Source organism: Pinus tabuliformis, chromosome 4_2 (genome assembly GCF_031772625.1).
Source record: "Pinus tabuliformis cultivar Carrire ecotype Pingquan chromosome 4_2, CPIR1, whole genome shotgun sequence".
Taxonomy (NCBI): domain Eukaryota; kingdom Viridiplantae; phylum Streptophyta; class Pinopsida; order Pinales; family Pinaceae; genus Pinus; species Pinus tabuliformis.
Window position 1 is genome coordinate 343117904 of NC_142304.1, and position 13744 is coordinate 343131647.

Here is a 13744-nt window from a genome sequence, read left to right on the forward strand (position 1 = left end):
CATTGAATGACTCCACTGCAGCATTGTACAAATGGGTGCCATCAAGTGTTCAAATAACCAAGCACTTGCGGCTACTGATGCTCCAAAGAGCAGTGGAAGAGACAAGCAAAAAGGGAAGGGTAAATTTAATGAATCGAAGAAGGAGAGACCCATACAATCTTAAGAGAGCTCTTCTTTTCCTAAGGATAAGAAGAATAAAGGAAAGAAAACTTTTTAGCTACTCTTCGAAAGGCTTTCATCTCGAAGAAAATTGCATGAGGAAAACAATTGATGAGATGGCTAAGCAATTGCAGTAGCACAATCTCACCGTGCCCGAGATGCAAAGAAGAAGGATGATAATAGAATGGGAGATGGGAGAGGGAGAGAACGAGATGGTCATGCTTTAATGGCTATCACATCCACTCCATGAGCTTTGATCCTTGATTCAGTGCATTGAACCATATGGCTGCATCAAAAGATGAATTTTCCTGCATCGATGAAAGCACCGGATCCCCAATTTACCTAGGAGATGCCACACCTGCAAAGGTGTGCGGAGAAGGAATTATAGACCTTGAAGGGGGCTTCTTCACAAATGTGCTTCATGTTCCCTCATTGTCCACAAATCTTCTCTCGATATATCAGATCACTCATTCCAGCTCTGGAAGGAAGGTGGAGTTCACTCCGGACTCCACAATGATTACCGACATTTCCAAGGGCTCACAACTTGCACATGGAATTGCAAATCACAGTCATCATTTGTATTTCTTCTCCCACTTTGTTCCTAAATCTATTAGAACTATATTCCTATCACAACCTAATGATATTAGCAGGTTATGGCATGAAATATTTGGCCATCTAAACTATAAGTACTTGCATCAACTCAACAAGGAAAACATGGTAGAAGGATTGCCCACTATTAAATTCACAAGCGGTGTATGTCAAGGATGTATACTTAGCAAGCATCTGGAGAAAAATTTTGACAAAGGGAAGGCACAAAGAGCTTCTTCACCTCTTGGGCTGATTCACAGTGACATTGCGTGCCCATTCCTGCAGCCTTCAATTAGTAAGGCTCGATATGTACTCACCTTCATAGATGATTTCTCTCTCTTTACTTGGGTATTTTTCCTAAAATTATAATCGGAAGTATTTGAATGCCTTATAGAATTTAAAGCAATTGCTAAGAATGAGTCTAGGTTTAAGATTAAGATACTCTGTACTGATAATGGGGGGGAGTATGTCAACAAATATGTGCAGAAACTTTGTATTGATGCAGGTATACAACTACAAGACACAGTGCCATATACACCATAGCAGAATGGTGTCGTGGAGAGGAAAAACCGGTCGTTCAAAGAGATGGCCAATTGTATGCTACAGTCCAAATCATTAGCTCCTAAGCTATGGGCTGAAGCTATTAATTGTGCAACATAAATTCAGAACTGCATTTCTCACAAAGCACTCAAAGGCACCACTCCATTTGAATGTTGGACCGGTAAGAAACCGAAAGTGTCGCACTTTTGCATTTTTTGTTCATGAGCATCGGCTCACATTTTGACATATAAGAGGAAGGCTTTGGAGCCTTAAAGTGTTGAATGTATCTTTGTTGGATATCCTGACAGTGTCAAAGGATATAGATTGCTGGACTCTTACACTGAAAATTTCCTTGTAGCTCGAAGTGTGAGAATGTATATCATTTCAGATGATGTTTTGGTTTTTATGCTACTACTGATTGAGATTTTGATGTCATTATATGAGGAGAGAGCGTGTTAACCTTGATGGCGTGAGGTGAAGGAGGTGATGAGTTTGTGTTGCTGATGATGCTATATTGCTAGATCCTATGTTGTTGCTACTGATGCATAGATTAGTTCTCTATTGGGACATATTGATGATTTTTGGGAGATTTCTTTTACTCATTCATATGTTGATAGTTATGTTGTTGTTACTTATTGATTTTCTGCCCAGAGCTAGAGTTGATGCTACAATACCATGCATTTATATTGATGAGCCTCATGTATGTTTTGTGGTGATGATGATGAGGATATATATATCTATATATCTATATATATATATATATATATATATATATATATATATATATATATATATATATATATATATATATATATATATATATATATATATATATATATATATATATATATATATGTATATATATATATATTTATTTATTTATTTATTTATTTATATACATATATATACATATATATACATATATATACATATATATATATATATATATATATATATATATATATATATATATATATATATATATATATATATATATATATATATGCTACTTCTTTTATTCCTTCTTCCTATGTTGATGTTCATAGATGATTATGTAGTACATGCCTAAGTGGAGCATGGTGGTTTTGGTGGTTATCATGATTTTGTTACTGGATTTTCATTGTTCAGGTTTTGATGGCTAAGGTGTTGAGAATGGCCATGTACTACCATATGCTTCAGATAGTACTCCTATAATTGTTGCTACATATAGAGCCTATATATTTACTAATGGAGGCCTTCTAATTCATGCACATACTATGTATTGTATTTTTCATTGTCGTTGGAGTATGGAGCATATATTGTTCCTCATTGATGTCATGAGCTTATATTTTATCATTATTTTGGGCATGCAAAGAGGATATCACTTTTTTTTGTATATGTAAAAGCCATGTATTCTTATTGTTTTATCTTGTTGGTGTATTTTTCATGGAGATAATCATGGTGCCTAGCATGTATTTTCAATTGGCCATGTATGGGGTAATAGGTGTCTAGGTCATGTCTTATGTTGTATATCATTGATGTAGCCCTAGTGCATTGGGTGAATGATGTAAACTTTGGTCCATAGAGTCATTGGTTGATGATAGGTATATTTTTGGTTCAGTTATATGTCAGTCCTATATTGTACTTGTCACAACCATGTATTTTCTCCATGAATAATTATATTGTATGGTACTTAGTTGTAAATCATTGTATATCAAAGTGGTGAAGTTGATGTGTTTCTACAACAAAAAATAGAGTGTGCTTTCACCTCTATTACATGCTTAGGGGGAGCATGTTTAGTTTTAGAGATTGCATGGCATTGACTAGAGACATGTTGGCAACTGAGTTCCTTGTTTTACATGATTATCTTGAAGGAGAGAGATTCATGGTTTGTATCCATTTTGTATTAGCATGATTTTAAGTATTACAGGGGGGATACTTCTCTCATCTAGCACATTATTTACATTGTTAGTTAATTATGGTTTGGCCATTCACCATTGATGTGAAAGGGGGAGAAAATCTGCATTGTGGAGATTAGATTCAGAGTTGGAGATTTTATGGAGATCAGCCTTAGATGTTGGAGATCGAGTTGAGGTTGAGATCAATGCCAAAGGGGGAGTTTGTTGGAATTTTAGTGTTGGCATTCATGTCAACAGGGTCTTGGTGGCAAACCTTCTTATGTTTGTCATGAGTGTTGTTGGCATGATTAATAGGTACAATGTTCATTGGTTTATGTATTGATGTTATATACTTGTTTTTAGCATTGGTGTCGACATGCTTATGACCTATTGCAGGAACTAGAGGTTGAGTATTGATGTACTGGAGTTAGTTGCATATATTGAGGATGGTGTTGATGATGTTGTTATAGGTGCTGGAAGTAGTTAGAGAGGTCGATGATGCTGCTACAGGTGTTGGAAGTATTTGGATGGTTGTTGATGCTACTACAAGTGTTAGAGGTGTTGGTCTTGTTGAGGATTTTGGAAGACTAAGCCTCCATGTCCCTAACTTGTTCCATAGGTTCTTGACTTGTGTTATCAGTTGCAAACATTTTCACTGATGTTATGAAGGGTGTATAAATGTTTATGGAGTGGATTTATATGGGAGGAGTGTTGACTTGAAGACCCTATGTTTTTCCCTAGACTCTTCCCTAGCCATTTGGAAGAAGGCTCATGCATGTGGCTGAAATTCTTCAGTCAAAAATTTCCAGTGTCATGCATGCAGTTGTAGCTGATATTTTCCTTTGTTGTGGGTGTGGATGAAGGCTAAACTAGAATTTTTCCACATTACTCATGCATCTCAGGTTAATTTATGGTTTTTCCTTCTTTCCTTGTTTGAAACTTTTCATGTAAAGTTCAGAAAAGTTTAGGGAGCTTCTAGAAAGTGGTTAACATTAAAAATATTCTTCATGAAGTGGAGTTAGTGGCAAGATAAAGTCAAGGAGTTTCATTCTGATCAAATCAAGTGTATGATTTTTTTTTTTTTTTGAGCTCAATAGTTCTTGGTAATTATTGATTTAATCATTTCAGTTCATCTATATATTGGACAAATCTCAATGATAGTATAGTTGGATGTGCTATGTGTTGAGAGAGAGTGAGAGTGCAACACTGTGTGCAAGCTGTGAGAGTTATGACATGGATTTTATGAAATAGTTTGCAGGAGTTGTAGCAAATAGTGGAAGTCTGTTTCAATCAACATTTCATGCAGAGAGCGACGAGATTATCTAGATATTTGTTTTAGATATTCTTAGTGATTGGTAGTAGCATGGTTATTCTTCATTTTATTGGTTGTGTGTAACATTTGTTTGTGTGAAAATTTATCTATTAGAGATATGGTTTTTTATCAACCTTTGATTAGATTATCTTATGTAGTGATTGATGTATATATTGAGGTTGTGTTATAGATTGTGGTATTTTATCGAAGATTTTGATTGCATTCTTTGAAGAGATTGTTGTTGCGATGTTCGTTTTGAGCATATCTACGGTTCCAGTTTTGAACATTCGAAAATGTGAATGACAGAAAGGAGTGGAGTTGGATGACTCAGGAAAAATCAGTGTAGGGAGCAGATATCTCAATCTAATGGTGGTTGGAGAGTTCACTGGGTGTTGGGTGAGGCTCGTTGGTCATGGTGGCTTCCAGCAGATGGGTGTTTGTAGAGTCATGTGAGAAAGAGACTTCCTACTAATAGTAGCCATCTAAATCTATATGTAATGAGTTTTATTAACATAATAACAAATTTTGAGTAGCACAACAATAGTAAGGGTGGGTTTTGACCCGGAGGGGGTTTTCCACCATAAATACATGTGTCCTTTGTGTTGAATTTTTCATGGTTTTACTTTTATGTATGATGCTCTAATATTTTCTTATGTGTTTATATTTATGCATGGTTTAAAGGTTTAATTAATTGAAGAAAAAATTATAAGTGCCTCCACTAATGATTCACCCCCCCTCTCAGTATAAATCTAGTTTATAACATTCCTTGCTCCACACACCCATTTTCGTACATGAAACTTTCTTCCTTAAATGCATTAATAAGACAAAAATGTTAATTAATTGATTAATCGGTTTCCTAGAAAACGTTTAAAACTTAAAAATTTCATTTTAATGCTCAATGCATTTCATTCAAGATGTGTTCTATGCATTTCTATGTGTACAATACTCAAGCTGATGGCTTAATGCTTTAGTTCTACCTATCTATGAAATAATATAATAGGCCTCATTTCCTATAATATTTAAACATTCAAAAGGTCGAATATTTACATTAATCAATAATGTGGAGTTATTAAGCATGCCCAAACCAAGGCTTTGATTTCCCATAATGGTATACATTGATTCTTCAAGTGAGATCCAAGTTATCATTTCCAAATTAGGATGTAATCCATTTCCTACATAATGTTGTGACTTCCCCATTAGCAAGATCAATTGGTCACACTTTTCATTGAGATATATTCCTAGAAATATGAACTCCTACCAAGGTACATAGAAAAGATAAGCTATGAGGATAATAATCTCTTTTTGTTGTGTGGATAAAATCTATGTGGGGAGTGTGGGGAAAAGTATGAGCAAGAAATGAATGTGTTCAGAGAGGGACACATACTACCCTACACATCATTTCTTCATGCGCTCTATTCAAGTACACCATAATCTCCAGTGTTTATGTGAAGACGGGGAAGCTTTCCATTACTTTCTGTGAACACTTGCTTCACACTAAAAATTTAAAAGCTAAATTAAAATTAAAGAACTCAAAAAACTAATAATAGTTTTAAAATGTTAGTTTCTAGAATAATATGAAATGGTAGAAAAAATATTGAGTCAAGTTAATAAATTGGGTTGTGGAGATAGTTAATCATTTATCCTTATTCTGTATCCAGTATATAGATAAACAAAACTTTTCATGCCCCAAAATTTAGCAAGCCAAAAAGTATTATTAATGTGTATTATTGTGCACAAGGAAAGTGTGTGGAAGAACAATGCGGAGAGAGAATGTATGAGGATATCATAACACTTCTTCCTTAAATGGATTAAAAACACATTTCATTTAATATTGGATAATAATTGTTCAATTCACAAATGTGGAATCACTAATGCACTTAGTATTTCAGAAATGTGAATACCAAGATTCATTGACTCTATTTTTATAGGAAAACATTAGCTTATAGAGAAACACGATGACAGAGTAAATTCTATTAAGCACTTGAAAACTTTCTTGATTACACATTGATTCATTGAATAAATGTTGAAAATACTTATATTTATTTCCAAGAATGTTTTAGTTAATCGTAGGATTAAGCCTTATGTTTTTTTATTTTGTAACAAAACTTTGTTCTGTGTTTTTTTATAAATTTATTGAGATCTGTATCCCAAATTAAACAACATATTTGAAATAATATGGGAAATAACATTTCCGTAACAAGCAATAATTGAATCCAATAAAACCATTGTTTTTCAAGGTATTGTTACATAAATCAAAATAGAATTAGAATTAGGATATTAATAAAATAGTATGTTGACATAAATTTCTAAAGTGTGCCATACATAGAAATCATGAAATGAAATTCTATTAATTGGACTATCTTGAGTGTGAGTTTAAGAAAAGTAGACGTAGTTTATAGAAACTGATATTGGAACAATCTTTGCTGATTACAGATTAAGAAAATTAGTACTAGTCAGATTGATGAAAATCAGTGGTAAATTAATACCATTAAAATCGATATTAATCAAATTTCATTTCAGAAATTTCCTTTCTGAAATTTGATTTAGATCAATTAGGGAATTTGACGCACTATATGTAGGCCTCTTATCTTTGAACTCGTTTCTGATAGATTTCGTAAGAAATTTTATTCATTTTTTCTTAAACTTAAGAGAATTAATGAGGTTCGATTTATCATATGTCTAATGTCTTTTGAATTTCCTGAATGTTGTTGTAAGCCCACTAGCACTGAACTCATTTAGAAAAGCTCTCGGCAAGTGATCTACTTCTTTTCTTCTATAACTAACAATTGTTAGTAGGATTTTCTTTATCACTTGTCTATTTTTTTCTCTAATTTTTCTAAGTCTTCTTGGTATCATTGTTGCTAGAAATATTTTCTATTGAACTTCCTTCTAAAATTAATTTTGTTTTAATCCAAAATTAATTTAAATGGAAACTCTACGAAGATTTTAGAAGATGATTTTGATATTCTTGGCATTATTAATTTGATGTTGCACTAGATTGTATCGTCATAGTTTTAAATAACTCTCAAGTCGAATGAGGAAGGCGGAGGATGGGGAGGAACACTCTGTGACCTAGAATACCATGGTTTGGTTGTTACTATTAAAATTCTAATACTGAGACAAATGGATGAAGGGAAAAATGGCAAAAGCATGGAGGAAGAGTTATATGCACTGATCAAAAATATCTTAATTCTTAGCCAAGATATATTAATGCTAATGAATAGCATATTGGAACTTTAGCAAAGGCTTAGGAGGTTGAAAGATGAATTGGATGCCATAAGAATGCACTTAGAATATTTCTTAATGGAGAAAACAAACCTCCATTCTCGTAACACAATCAATAGGATCACTAACCTCGAGTAACTATCATTGATTAACAAATATTTATTTACCAAATTTTACTACTTTCTCATCCAATTTTGAAATTTCCTATATACTAAAATTTATTTATTGCAATTTTCTAGATGCAGTAAAACAAATATTTTCATAATTTTTGGAAACATATAGTTGAATAGTCTAATAATGTTATCGCTAATCAAGGTTGTCATTAATGTCAATATGACATTGACTAAGATGTCAATATTCTTGAGATGCCTAGTTCTAGATGAAGATGACATGACTCTTGTGCACTAATACTACTGGAGTAGAGAAAGAAATTTGACTCGGTTGAATTATACTAGCCCCTAGCATTTCTGCAACCATACATTCAATTTCACTCTTTTCGGCATAGGGATATCTGTACGTCCTGATGTTTGGAGGAACACTTCCTGGAATCAAATGAATAGCATGATCATGATCACGAATAGGTGGGAGATCTTTGGGAGTCTCAAATACCTTGGAATGATTGTCCAAGAATTTTTGGAGATCTGGAGGAATAGATGATTGCAATGTGGAAACATCTAGCGAACATAATTGTGCAATTACACCCCTTTGTTCCTTTTTTAGAAGCTTTGTCATACCGTTAGATCTGATTATCTTTCCCAATTTCCCTATAATACCCCTTAATTCAACTTCCTTTCCTTCCACAAAAATTTCATGAAAATTTCTTGAAAATTAAAAGCTATTGTACCCAAGGATTGTAGCCATTGGACTCCTAGTACAACAACAACACCTCCCATTGGAATCGAAAGCATTGGGCTAGTCAATACATATTCTCCCATCGATAGATTGATATTATGGCACTTTCCAGAGCAAGTTCTTGTTCCTCCATTTGCAACCATCCCTTGACACTTTGGTGCTGAATATAAGAAGCAATTCAATTCTTTTGCTACCTTACAATGAATAAAATTGTGGGTACTTCCTGAATCAATCAACACTATTACCTTTTTCTTCTGGATTTGTCCTTCTATCTTGATGGTTTGAGGAGCGGTAATTCCCACCAATGCATTACAAGATATGGTCAGATTCATTTCTTCTTTATCTAGGCATTGTTCCTGGAGTATATCCTCTTCTTTTGACCTTTCTTGCTCCTTTTCTTCTTCCTCATCGCAATCTATGTAGAATAATTTCTTCTCAGCACACTTATGACCTTTAGTATATTTTCTATCACAACTATAACAAAGCCCTTTTCCTCTTTTTTCTTCCAATTGTTGTGGTGTCAACCTTATAGTTTGTGGAAGACTAGGGGCAACAACACTTCCATCTTTATAGTTGTGAGTGGTATGCTTCCTAGTTGCCATAATTTTGCTTTCCATTTTTCTTGCTGACCTGAATGCCTTCTCTAATGAATCAGGTTCCCAAAGGTGAACATCATGTTGGATATTATCCTTTAAAGTCCCTATGAACACATCAATCCTATGCTACTCTAGAATATTTTTTACCCTTATGTTCAATTTTTGGAACTCCTCAATGTGCTCCATTATTGAACCCTTTTGTTTGATACTTATCAATTGGTTAAAAAAAGTGTTTCTTTTTGTATCCTCATAATGTTCTATCAATTCTTCCGTAAAAATTGCCCAAGTGATAATTTGTTTACGAGAGAAAAGCCATTGATACCATACAAACTGATTTGGTTCCAAATATAAAGTTGCAATACGTACCTTTTGTGTGTTTTGCACATTATTGAGATAGAAAAATTGCTCCATATGTAGTATCCATGTTGCGGGATCCTTGCCATCAAACTTCCTCATATTGATTTTTGGAATATGGTGGGTCTTCGATCCCACATTAGAGTCTACGAAATCATGATTAACATTTCTTTTGTTTGCTTCATGAGTTTCTTTTACTACCTTTTCACCATTAGTAAGTATTTCTTGTAGAAAATTTGTCAAATCTGTCTTCAAATCTGCCATGTCTGTTTTCAAATCTGTCTTCAAATCTATCTTCAAATCGTCCATATTAGCTTCCATGCACTTTATCTTAGATTCCATGTCATTTATCTTAGCTTCTGTTAGCTATTGTGAGAGTGACATTTGTTGCACTTGTTCTTGTAATTTTGATATATCATGTAGCATTTCTTCCTCTTCTTCATGAGTCATGCTAGAGCTTTCAGGTTGCTTACTAGGTGTTTGCATTTTCTTTCCTCAGGGCATCAGTTACAGATAATAATTCTCTACTATTCCCTTTGAATTCCTTCAAAATAATTTTTCAAACCAAGCTTAAGCAAAACTTTAAAAAAATCTACACACCTTTTTTCACTTTGTATGAGCTCGATATTGTCTCTGATGTATCTCTATACTTTCTAATCATCTAGTTCTGAAATTGTGATCTATAGTAGCCCTCTGTGTCCTCTTTCCAATGCCACCAGTCTGACCCAAATTGGATTCTCCAAGGAAGAGTTATGCGAAATCTCCCACAGTGACTTGATTATAGACTAGTTCAGTAGAGCAAACTTTTACGACATGCCACGATTCACTGTTTTGACCTTTGGCTCTAAAGAATATCTACAAGAAACTAAAGTCCATCCTATTTCTATAACTTCTTATGAAATTTCAATCTGATGCTCAGAGAGAAAGTTATGACGATTTTCCCCAGGTCACCTGTTTGGAATGTAATTCAGGAGTCTGCAAAAAGACCAACTTCCTCAAATCATATCTCCGTAAATATAGCGCGCAAATCTTAGAAATTTGGACCCAAGGTTTAGTGTGATGTCTTCTCAAATGGTTTTTTTTTTAAGCTTCTGAAACATCGCAGAATAAAAGTTATAGCGAAAATGCCATGATGACCTATTTGGAGCAACGAAACCCTAGAATCCAAAGCTCTGATACCAAATGTTATGAAACTAGCTCAAGAAAAGATAGAAAAGATAGAACAACACCTTAGAATTCAACCTCTTCGAGGGCAAAACCTCCTTTACATTACGTAAATGAAAAATTCTTCGATGATTCAAATGATAAAACCTCCTTTCTATATATAGGAGTCTAAGGAGTCACAATATAACCCAACCAACCTAACAATAATAATATAAAGCCACAAAAATAACAATAGAGGGATTTTATGGGGCACTGTGATAACAATATGGGGATAATAGGGGCACAACAATATTAATAATGGTTGCAACTACAATAGTAATGGGGTAATCACTAGTATTATAGGGACCCAACAGCCTACAGAAAGTCACACCCATAGGGAGTGAAATCATCCATGTAGATCTCTACAGAGTCATGAAACGGCTTAGCAAAGATGCTTAGAACATCAATTTGAAAAGTGGTAGGGGATTTACATAAACCAAAAGGAAGGAAATTTTAAGAAAAGGTACCCCAAGGATAGGTGAATGCAGTTTTTTCTTGATCCTCACAGTTGATCTGGATATGATTGTAACCACTGAACCCATCCAGGAAAGAGAAGAACTTCTTCCCTGGAGGACAATATAAAACTTGATCAATGAAAGGTAGAGGGAAATGGTCTTTCTTGGTGCCTTTGTTCAACTCTCTCTAATCCACATAAATCCTCCACTTCCCATTCTTCTTTGGGGCCAAAACTAGAGAGGACACCCAATCACTATCTGAGATGGGGTATATGAATGCTGAATCCAACAACTTTTGCAACTCTTCCTTTATTATGTTCTTGATGGCCAGGTTCATTCTCCTCTGAGGCTGGCACACAAGTTTTCATCCCTCCTTGATGTAGATGTGATGAGTACAAACCGAAGGATGCACCCCCTTCATTTCTTTATAGCTCCAAGAAAAACCATCTAAGTGTTGGGACAGGGTCCCCTGCAGTCAATTTTGGGACAAAAGCCCAAGTTTGGGGTAGAAAGCCCAACTTTTTGTTATTTAAAGCGTAAAGTTTCTGCAAGTTGTGGTCGTGGAGAATGTAGATAGTAAGTGTCATAAAGGGATTTTCCCTTCTTTTATGTATGTTGTGTTGGCTTTATATAAAAAGGAGAGTCTTAGAGAGTCTAAGGATAGTAATGAAGAGATCAATGAATGTAATGGGTCATTAGAAGTGAAGAGTGAAGAGTATTAGAGTAGAAGAAAGGCTCTACACCTGTGTGCACAGAGGCCTAGAGTAGAGTCTGCAGCTAAGTGCGCAGACCCCTGCAGCTGAGTGCACAAGGTAGTCTTGAGTCTGTAAGCAGAACATAAGCATTAATAAAGAAATTCTTCTGGAAATATATTTTTTTTGTCCATTTACTTCTGTTATGAATGATTGCATTTATGTTATGATAAATGATGGGTCTATGATTTAATACTGTATTGATGTGCGATTTTGCATGGTTTACATTGTTATATGAACACAAGTACTAATATCTATTTATGTGAACAATATATTAATACATGTTAAATATATCTGATACTTAGGCCAATCTAGGTAAATATAGAACTAAGGGTAATTACAGAAGCACGTAAGTGGTTGATTCACCTGTTTAGGGTCCATGAAAGACAGTCGTAGACCTTCACGAAGGTCTAGAGGCTGATAAAAGGAAGTTATATTGATAAGCCTTAAAGTCTTATCAATCTGCACGAAGGTAGAGTTAGGGCACAAAACGACATCATAATCGTCTTTGGGTGCAAAAAATTGGTTCCAGCATCCCCCCATACTGCTCTGGGTGAGACTTCAGTCCACGCTCTGCGGATTGATGCCAAAAGGGCCAGTAGTGTAGGGATTTGTTGGCTTAGTGGGTACTGACCCAGGTTCAGATTTAAGTTTTCCAAACAACAGAACCATTTGTTGGCTTAGTGGGTCCTAACCCAGGTTCACAACTAAGTTTTACGTACAAATCCTTACACTACTAGCCCTTTCAGCATCAATTCCTTTACATTTCAACCTTGCAACCATACTCCCCCCGGAATCCAAACACTCAAATTTCTTAAAAGGTGTAGGGTAGAGCAATGTAGCATCAACTAGTTTTGGGCTAGGGACCACTCAAGCAGAAAAGTTGCTTCGATCCTTGGATCTCCTGATAATCGCACTACTCAATGGAGCTCTGAGTGTGGAGGTGCAAGCTGACAAGGCTAATGTCAGCGCTTTGGGGAATGTTGGCCTCAACTTGGCCATGCTCCCCAGTGAATTCCTTCACACGCTACAAATTAGTGTGATTACAAAGCTTAAGGTCTGAGAGAAGCATGCACTGAGCATGATCAACAACCAAAAAGTCAACAACGAACAAATATTCATCAAGAAGACAACAACACTTGAAGTATGGAAGAGGGTTCAGTAGAAGAATGAGTGAACTGCAGCAGTGGTAGCCAAAGCATGCAGAACTGTTCATAACTACACATACCTGAAAAAGTACCATTGAAGGCTAAGATTTGGAAATTGGCTATAGGTGTGTGCGATGCAAAGACATAGATGGCCAAGTTTAAGTTTGAACGAAACCTTAAAATCACATATCTTGAGTTGAAGTCACAACCTTCAACTCCACCAGAGGTTAGAGAATAGCGCGAGGCAGTTGCAAAGGATGTAGTTGCACCAATAGATTCTGCGGTGATAGATTGTACCACACTCTTTGAGCAGACTATGGAGGTCGTTATGACTCTCCAAGACAATCTTAACTTATAGAGGTTGAACATAAAAGCCCATGACTTGGCGAAACAGTATGACAAAGAAAGGGCAATGACGCGCACTGTCGCTATATCATAGCGATTGGATAATCTGCATGAGGTAAAGTAGTTGCTTGAGCAGGTTGAGGCAGTGCAAAGGAAAGAGGCGGTCCTCAAGGCCAGACTGGGGCCTTGGCTAGACAAGGCCTATGTTATCTCTGCCACCATTGAGGAGAAGCTGGCGAACCTACAAAGGACACATCATAAGGTAAAGGAAGACATCGCAAGACCAGAAACCGAGCAGTTGGTGGAGCAGATCAAGCATGCAACCACACAGAGCGTAG